Source organism: Capsicum annuum, chromosome 7 (genome assembly GCF_002878395.1).
Source record: "Capsicum annuum cultivar UCD-10X-F1 chromosome 7, UCD10Xv1.1, whole genome shotgun sequence".
Classification (NCBI taxonomy): domain Eukaryota; kingdom Viridiplantae; phylum Streptophyta; class Magnoliopsida; order Solanales; family Solanaceae; genus Capsicum; species Capsicum annuum.
In genome coordinates, this window is record NC_061117.1 from 11,611,664 (window position 1) to 11,622,192 (window position 10,529).

The window sequence follows — 10,529 nt, forward strand, 5'->3', positions numbered from 1 at the left end:
ATGAAATATGATATCCCCTACTTATGATATTATGAATTATGGACTCAAATCTTGTGATCAAGTCATGTCATGTGTGTCAGTTTCCTTCTATCGAGTCCTGGGGGTATTCGTACCCGAAAAACATAGTTGTGTGCCTAGAGCCATGTCATGTTGTCACGATTATCTCAGTCAAGCCACGATCTATAGAACTCAGTCAGTCATATGACTCAGGAAACCTCAGAATCTCATGATCTAAGTTAACTCTTAGATAGTAGTACTATTCCGTCAGTCAACGAAAGTCAGTTGATCAGTCCATGTACCTTCAGTTAAATCATGTTCAGTCTCTTCATATGGGAGTAGAAGTTAGCACCGAGTAAACCCAAGGATGGGAACTCACCTACCAGTTTAGGGTGTGATTCTTAGCAGTCATCCTTGTGTTACAAAACTACGTAGCCAGCATAGGTTAAGACATCTTAGCCTGTCAGATTAGGGTTGATGAGGTGGCTTAACCTGTCAGTTTAGGGTTTCCACCATTCTCCTTTCGAATACCTGCCAGCTAAGGGTCACCCACAACTGTCCTTACCAGTGGCATAGTATTGACACCCCTCTAGTCGGGGCAGAGATTGGACCCCAACTTAGCTATATACGTTATTGGGGCATGTCGGTTAAACAACTACCTCCTACAGTTTCAGAATTAGTCTCAGTAAAAGAACTCAGATAGGTCTTCAGATTTTAGTATATTAGGACTATCAGATACAGTCGCCCATGTTATCAGAATTTCAGTATCAGTCATGTTAGCCATCAGTAAACCATGTATTAGTATACCGGACTAGCTATCATGCACCCACAATTTCAGTTACTATGTATGCATGCTTGTACTCTTACATTCATATCAGTCAGTCAGTTATCATTGTTCATACATGTAAACCCTGTTTATATTTAGCCTACCTCACTCGTATACTCAGTATATTTCCTCGTACTAACGTATTTGCACTATGGTGCTTTCTTTTTATGTTACAACATAGGTCCAAAGACACGAGCTCCAGATCAGCAGTAGCAGTAGCATTTTTAGTCATGGAGTTAGAGTGAGTCCTCTTCATTCGAGGACATTATGATTTGAGTCATTATTTATTTCAGTTAGTTTTTAGTTTTTCGAAGTTAGTTGGAGACATATTCCTTTAACTCCTTTGTCAGATAGTATTTAGAGACTTTCAAATTTAGTCCAGAATTGATTTAGTTTACAGTTGTTTTGGGTATCTTTCACCCACATGGATGTTACTATTTTATCGATTCTTTATTTAGTTGAACCTTATGGCCTACATGTTCATGTTTTCCACATTATTACATTATATATTGCAGTGTACAGGTACAGATATCATTCATGGGTTAGCTTGTGATCCTTCGGGATCATAAGCACCGTGTGGCATTCCGGTTCAGAAAATTAGGGTGTTACAAACTTAGTATTAGAGCCTAAGGTTCAATAGAGTTCTAGGAAGTCTGAAAGCTGCATCTAGTAGAGTCTTGTACATGGGTGTGTTGCGCGCCACATTTATGTACAGTAGGATATGAGATGTTTTAGAAACAGTTTCCTTTCTTCAATATTCATGTCGTGCCAGTAATCATAATTTCAAGTCAGTCTCTCAATCTAATCCGCTCTTCTCTTATTTTAGAAACATGCCTCCAAAGAGAAGAAATCAGCCAGCTCCTTAGCCCGAAGATCCTTTGGACGAACATGTTTCTCATGCGAAGTTCAGGACCGCATTTACCGCTCTTGCTCAGTCTGTAGCTGCCCAGAATGAATGACCAGCAGTCATTTCGACCAACCCATTGGCCAATTCAGTAGCAGCTAGGATTCAGGACTTCACCCGAATGAACCCTCCGTCCTTCTTTGGGTCTAAGCCAGACGAGGATCCTCAAAAATTCATTGACCAAGTCCAGAAGGTCATTGATACATGGGAGTCACTTCTTCTCAGAGTGCTGTGTTAGCCGCATACCAATTACAGGATGTCGCTCATACTTGGTACAAATAGTGAAAGTCCAAGAGGGTAGATGATGCAGGTCCTATTGGGTGGGAAGAATTTGTCACGGCTTTCTTAGATAAATTCTTTCCTCAAAAGCTGAGAGAGGTGAAAGTTCTTGAGTTCATCAATCTCAGGCAGGGAAATATGACGGTTAGAGAGTATTCTCTTAGATTTACTCAGAGATTTAGAGCCTGGTGCTCTGTCTCTGTTGCCGTTCCTAGCGGAGGAAGGGGCTGAAACTGCTGACTTAGGACAAAATTGTGAATAGATGACTTGTTTGACCAAATTCAAGGTGCCAATTATTTATCCAAGATAAACCTCAGATCAGGCTATCACCAGTTCAGAGTTAGAGAATGTGACATCCCGAAGATAGCTTTCCGTACTAGTATGATCACTTCAAATTTCTAGTCATGTCCTTTGGTCTTACCAATGCTCCTGCAGCTTTCATGAACTTGATGAACCAGGTGTTAAGCAGTACTTGGACACATTCATCATAGTTTTCATAGATGATATTCTGGTTTATTCTCGCACAGAGCGTGATCATTGAGACCATCTCATAATTGTTCTTCAAAATCTTAGGGATCACCAGTTGTTCGCCAAGTTCAGTAAGTGCAAATTTTTCCTAAGATCAGTAGCATTCCTTGGCTATATTGCTTTCGGTGATGGAATTAGAGTAGATCCTCAGAAAACTGAAGCAGTAAAAAACTGGCCTTGCCCTGTCTCTCCATCAGATATCTGGAGTTTCTTGGGTTTGGATGGCTATTACAGATGGTTTGTCGAGGGATTTTCTTCTATTGCATCTCCTATGTCCAGATTGACTCAGAAGAAGGTCAAGTTTCAGTGGTCCAAACTTTGCGAGAAGAGTTTTCAAGAATTGAAGACTCGACTCACCTCAGCTCCAATTTTAGCACTTTTCGACGGTTCCGATGGATTCGTAGTGTATTGTGATGCATCCAGAGTAGGTTTAGGTTGTGTCCTCATGCATCATGGTAGAGTCATAGCCTACGCCTCCAGACAGTTAAAGCCCCATGAGAAGAATTATCCTACTCATGACCTTGAGTTAGCAGCAGTTGTCTTTGACTTATAGATTTGGAGGCATTATCTATACGGTGTTCATGTAGACGTCTTCACATATCATAAGATCCTTCAGTATGTCTTTTCCTAGAAAGATCTCAATCTTCGTCAGAGAAGGTGGTTAGAGCTCTTGAAGGATTATGACATAAATATCCTTTATTATCTTGGCAAGGCCAATGTAGTGGCCGACACACTCAGTAGACTGTCCATGGGTAGTGTTTCCCATGTTGAGAATAGTAAGAAGAAATTAGCTCAGGAGATTCATCAGCTTGCCAGACTAGGCATTCACTTAGTCGACTCTTCCGAGAGTGGTGTATGTGTTCAGAGTAGTTCTGAGTTATCTCTAGTTTCTGAGGTGAAAGAGAAGTAAGACATGGATCCTAGCCTTGTCAAGCTAAAATAGTCAGTTCAGAGTTAGAAAGTAGAGGTTTTCTCCCAAGGGAGAGATGGTGTTCTTCGTTGTCAGGGTCGTCTGTGTGTTCTCGGTGTAGATGACTTGAGACAGCGAATTATTGCAAAAGCGCATGGTGTGTGATACTCTATTTATCCAGGGGCCACTAAGATGTACTGCGACTTGTGGTAGATCTATTGGTGGAGTGGGATGAAGAGAGATATTGCAGAGTTTGTGGCTAAGTACTCTACATGTCAGCAAGTTAAGATAGAGCATCAGAAACCTAGTGGTTCCATATAGAAGTTCACTATTCCTACTTGGAAGTGGGAAGAAGTGAACATGGATTTCATGATGGGTTTTCCTAGAACATGTCATCAGCATGATTCAGTTTGGGTCATTGTAGACAGAATAACCAAGTCAGCTCATTTCCTTCCAGTTCGTACCTCTTACTCAGCCGAGGATTATGCCAAACTCTATATCAGGGAGTTTCTCAGATTACACGGTGTTCCACTATCTATCATCTTAGACAGAGGTACTCAGTTTACCTCCCACTTCTAGAAAGCATTCCAAAAGGGTCTTGGTACCCAAGTTCAACTCAGTACAGCATTTCATCCTCAGAAAGATGGTCAAGCAAAAAGGACCATTCAGACTCTAGAAGATATGCTAAGGGCATGTGCAATTGATTTCAAGGGAAGCTGGGATGACCACTTGCCTTTGATTGAGTCCGCATACAACAACAACTATCATTCTAGTATTCAGATGGATCCATTCGAAGCTCTCTATAGTAGGAGATGTAGGTCTCCGATAGGTTGGTTCAAAGTTAGTGAGGCCGCAGTCATAGGGCCTAACTTAGTATTCGATGCCTTAGAAAAAGTTCAGTTGATCAGAGATAGACTCTAGGCTGCTCAGAGCCGATATTAGTCTTATGCGTATATTCGTAGAAAGGATCTCGAATTCGAAGTCGATGATTATGTGTATCTCAAGATCTCTCCCATGAAGTGAGTGGAGAGATTCGGCAAGAAGGGAAAACTCAGTCCCCGAAATGTCGGTCCCTTTAGGATTCTTAGTCACTTCGACAAGGTAGCCTATAAGCTTGAATTACCTTCAGATCTAGCCTTAATTCATCCAGTCATCCATGTCTCTTTTCTCAAGAAGTGCATAGGTGACCCAGCAGTTGTAGTCTCTATTCAGAGCGTTGACATTCAGAATAGCCTCTCTTATGAAGAGATTCCAGTCAAAATCCTCGACTATCAGACTCATAGGCTGAGGAAAAAAGAAGTCCCTTTAGTCAAGGTTCTTTGGCAGAATCATTCTGTGGAGGGAGCTACTTAGGAAGCAGAAGCAAACATGCAAACCAAGTACCCTCATCTTTTCTCCGCTAATTTAGACTTAGCTCGAGGTAACCACTTTCCTTAAGCTTATTGAGTTATATGTTTAAAATTCTAGTATAAAATTGGTATCAAGAATCATTGCATAGCTTATCATGCATTCATGTATCAGTTCAGTTAAGCGATCACGCATTAGATATGCATTCTCATTGCAAGAAATTTTAGTTCATCCAAACATCAGTCATGCATTCATGAGTTCAGCTTATCAGTCATGCATCAGATATACATGTTCAGTTGTGCTATATTCATTTTAGAATTCATTTCAGTCCTAAAATTTTGTGCCAGTTGAGCATGATCAGTGTATGCATCATTTTATCCTTTCTTCCTTCTCAATCAGTCATCATTCGAGGACGAATGTTTCCAAGGGGGGATATTGTAATACCCTGAAAATTCAAATCAATATTAGGACCATGCTTCAAACTCATGAGTATTAAATCTTAGTGCTTTGGTAGTGTTAATATCAAGGTTGAGGTGTATTAAGGCCTCAAATAGCTCTTAGCTAATAGATGAATCAAAACATTCCTCACCGATCGAATTCTTGAGAAGGATATTGGTATAGTCAAAGAAAAATGATCATATCTCTTATTATACTTGAAAATTTTGAGATCATGACCTATCAACAGATAGATAATTGAATTATCTTTCCAACGATACCAATTTTGCCTAAATTCAATATCGGAGCAAATAGTTATGCCTATTTTACTCCAGTATGTCAGGCTGGAAACAGTGTGACGACATTCGTAATATCTTATCACATTTGTGACGCCCTATCACAAAGGTCGTTAGCCTTAGGCAGACACCAGCTCCTAAGTGACGACATTCATGATAACTTATCACCTTTGTGACGCCCTATCACGAAGGTCATCAGCCTTAGGCAGAAACCAGCTCCTAAGTGACGACATTCGTGATAGCTTATCACCTTTGTGACGCCCTATCACGAAGGTTGTCAGCCTTAGGCAGAAACCAACTCCCAAGTGACGACATTTGTGATAACTTATCATAAATCTGACGACATTTTTGACGACTTATCACAAGTCTAACGCCCTATCACCAATGTCGTCAACTATGATTTTTCAGCAACTGGGAATTTATTTCATAAGGGTATTTTGATCATTTCCTTCACCTTCCACGACTTATAACCCTAAAGGGGCATAAGTTTTTCCATTTTTCTTCAGTTAAGCATCTCAAAAACCCTGTCTTACGCTCTCAACCATAAGATTAAGGTTTTCATCAAACTCATCTCTCAAAAGCAAGATTCAAGCCTTTTTCTAAGATAATCGAGAATTAAGTTTCCCAATCCAAGAACTCTCCAGCAAATCATCAAGGTTTCCTTTCTAAGGTATGCGTAGTGTTCATCTATGGATCCAATCCGTTCTTAGAGCTCAAGAACCATGTTTTAAATATTATTTTGTAAACTTTTTATGGTGATATGAGTATGTACATGTTGACGATTGTTGTTTAAGTTTCAATGTGATATCTAAAGGTGTTTTCATGGAATATATATGTTTGTTAATTGAAAACCATGAACTTTAGGTGGTTTAATATGGTGCAAGTATGAAACCCACCTATGCCTTAAAGAATGCATGCAAGGTGTTTGATAAAATGCTTAGGATGCTAGAAATTTATGTTGTATGGTTCTATGATGTCTAAATGACAAGTCCATGTTAGCTATATACTTCAATATGAATTCCATGCTTTTCATGTGTTGCCATTGTTGTGGTATGAAGCATGTAAGATAATGGAGATATACAATATGTACACAAAATATATTCATGCATTCCCTAAAATATTTAAGATGTTGTATAACTATATGAAATATGATATCCCCTACTTATGATATTATGAATTGTGGACTCAAATCTTGTAATCAAGTCATGTCTGTGTGTCAGTTTCCTTCTATCGAGTCCTGGGGGTATTCGTACCCGAAAAATATAGTTGTATGCCTAGAGCCATATCATGTTGTCACGATCATCTCAGTCAATCCATGATCTATAGAACTCAGTCAGTCACGTGTCTCAGGAAACCTCATAATCTCATAATCTCAGTTAACTCTCAGATAGTAGTACTATTCCGTCAGTCAACGAAAGTTAGTTGATCAGTCCATGTACTGTCAGTTAAATCATGTTCAGTCTCTTCAGATGGGAGTAGAAGTTAGCACCGAGTGAACCCAAGGATGGGAACTTACCTACCAGTTTAGGGTGTGATTCTTAGCAGTCATCTTTGTGTTCCAGAACTACGTAACCAGCGTAGGTTGAGACATCTTAGCCTGTTAGATTAGGGTTGATGAAGTGGATTAACCTGTCAGTTTAAGGTTCCCACCGTTCTCCTTTCAAATACCTGCCAGCTAAGGGTCACCCACAACTGTCCTTATCAGTGGCGCGGTATTGATACCCCTCCAGTCAGGGCAGAGATTGGACACCAACTTAGCTATATGCGTTATTAGGGCATATAGCTCAACTTACCCCAACAAATACCTCCCACAGTTTTAGAATCAGTCTCAGTAAAAGAACTCAGATAGGTCTTCAGATTTCAGTATATCAAGACTGTCAGATACAGTCGCCCATGTTATCAGAATTTCAGTATTAGTCATGTTAGTCATCAGTAAACCATGTATTAGCATACAGGACTAGCTATCATGCACCCACAATTTCAGCTACTGTGTATACATGTTTGTACTCTTACGTTCATATCAGCCAGTCAGTTAGCATTGTTCATGCATGTAAACCCTATTTATATTTAGCCTACCTCACTCGTATAGTCAGTACATTCCCTCATACTGACGCATTTGCGCTATGGTGATTTTTTTTCATGTTACACCATAGTCCAGAGATACGAGCTCCAGATCAGCAGTAGCAGTAGTATTTCCAGTCGCAAAGTCATAATGAGTCCCCTTCATTCGAGGACATTATGATTTGATTCATTATTTATTTCAGTTAGTTTTCAGTTTTTCGAAGTTAGTTGGAGACATGTTCCTTCAACTCCTTAGTCAGATAGTATTTAGAGGCTTTCAGATTTAGTCCAGAATTGATTTAAATTATAGTTTTTTGGGGTATCTTTCACCCACATAGATGTTACTATTTTACAGATTCATTATTTAGTTGAACCTTATGGCCTACATGTTCATGTTTTTCGCATTATTACGTTATATATTTTAGTGTACAAGTATAGATATTAGTCATGGATTAGCTTGTGATACTTTGGGGTCATAAGCACCGTGTGCTGTTCCGGTTCAGAAAATTAGGGGGTTACATATACACTTCTCTTCTTCACCCCAAACAAAACTGACGCACAAAGCACAAATCATTGTCTCTAATTTTAAGGTTTTCTCTCCTCTCTCTCTCTCTTCTCCCCACTACAAGAATTTCAAAGGTATGTCCATAATTAATTTCTTTTATGGTGCTTGGTAAAAAAAATTTTAATTCTTTCTGTTTTACTTATTTAGGTTTCTGATTTGAGGCCAATTTTGTTCAAAAATTGAAATTTCAATTTCTGATTTGAGTTCAATTTGGATGGTTTGGGTCTATTTCTTGATAAGAATTGAGTTTCTATATTAATACTACCATTATATTTACAAGTAAAAATTGAACATAATTCCACTACACAAGAAGGGGAAGCTGGGTTCTATCACTCTACCTTGAATTATTCCGGAAATTCTTGAAGAACTATTAGCTGCTCGTAAAAGTGCAAAAGCAAATTTAAAGGTGTGGACTAATTTTTTATGATCTATGTTGTTTCTGCGTTCCCTATTAGCATATTTTCCTTATATTGGTGTTCAATCTTTATAACTTGTTTCCATCTGATGTTTGAAGGAAGTTTCATTCTAGATTTATTGAGAGTGGTTTTTGAACCAACTAGCTTTGGGGATAATCAAGGATATTAGTACACATCTAAGATAATATTCAGTCAGAATATGCATATATCTCAGATGATTCACTTCTATGGGAAAGGGAAAAGAAATAAGAGAGTTAAATAAGCATAGAGAATCCAATATCTGGGTTTTTTGTTAAATCAGGATACTTGATTGTTGATTGTGAAATAGGAATTTTAACTTATTTTTTACAATTCCTTTTGTAACCAGGGGTCTATCCGAAACAACCTCTACTACTTCGGAGGTAGTGGTATGGACTACGTTCATTCTACCCTCTCCATACCCCACTATGTGGGAATATACTGGGTTTGTTGTTGTTGTTGAAATTGTGGGTACTTTATCGAAGTCTATCCAAACATAGCTAATGGTTATGTTTACTGCTTACTAAGAATGAGTTAAGACGGTTGGTGTTATTATGGTTCGATTATTCATAATGGGGTTCAGCTGCTGCCCAGAGATTAGAGGGAGAAGGTTATGACAACATGTATGCATAACATCCAATATGATATTGGACTTTTCTTCTCCTTAATGGGATTGATGATGACTGGACCTTTGCTAACTTTTTGTAAAGAACTCAACAAATGACTTAGGAAATAACATTTGTTTTACCATAGTTGTTACTCGGGTTCTTAACGTACTGATAAAATTGAACAACTAGAATGAAGAAGGCTTATTCCAGTTTTGATAGTGATTCCACTATGACCAGAGTTCCCCAAAGGAAATGTCACTACATCCTCTTGTTTGACCTGTGTAGTAGGCAGTCATTCCACCTGAGATCCCCAGTCGCCAGATCCACTGCTTAAAAATTTAAATTTTCAAGCCTGAGCAGGACAAAAGATTGCAGTTTGTGTCCAATTGGGACTGGGAAATCATCTCTTTTATATGGCCATACATAGAGAAATACAAAAAACTGCATGAACAATGAATCGTAAAGCAATCTTCATATGATGATCTTCTTAAATATCTCTTATAATTAACTTGAACTCTCCTGCAATTGTTTCTAGGTACATGTGTATGGGTCCATCACTTAAGTCTCCTATAATTGATATTGTTGCTATTTCTCTTGGAGTAAGGCCAGAACTTTTGATTAGCGTCTTACTCTTACCATTTTTCAGGAGCTGGTAAAAAAAGAAATTAGTAAAACCGATGTTGGTGGCTTCTCAATGTTGTTCGCCGTGCTGATTGGTCTTATAGGTGTTTTGGTTGGATATCTAATAAAGAAGACGTAGTTGGAAGGAGACGCTCTCTGCTTCATTAGTTGCATGCCCAGAAAAACTTGATGGCATTGGAGAATTTTGTTTTTCCCTTTGTTTAAAGACTTGTGCATTAGAAGTAGGCCATTATGGAGTAATGTATAGTGTAAAAATGTTTTAGTCTATTATCGGTATTATGGGTATTTGACGACTTGACAGATCTGTGGGCGTGCCGATGGACCTTCTATTTATTTTTCTGGATAACTTGCCAATGCTATTCAGTGTTCTTCAAAATTACTTTATATATCCAATGCTTTTCTTGAATCATGAAGTTATATTCTTTGTTTAATGCTAGTTGTGTGTCTATATAATGTGTACATGATGAGTGTTGGCATAGTTGTACAAAAGTATTTTAGCTCAACCTCAGTAATAGTTGTATACAATGAAGCACCCAGTATTCAAGATTACACGGAGGACGTAGAAATATTAGTTAGCTGTTAGAATTTGTTTATGATAATTATTAATTAATCTTACCAATATGAAAAGTTAGTATGAATTTTACATCCTATATATTAGATGCATACATTTACTGTTGAAAATACAAAGAGCTATATT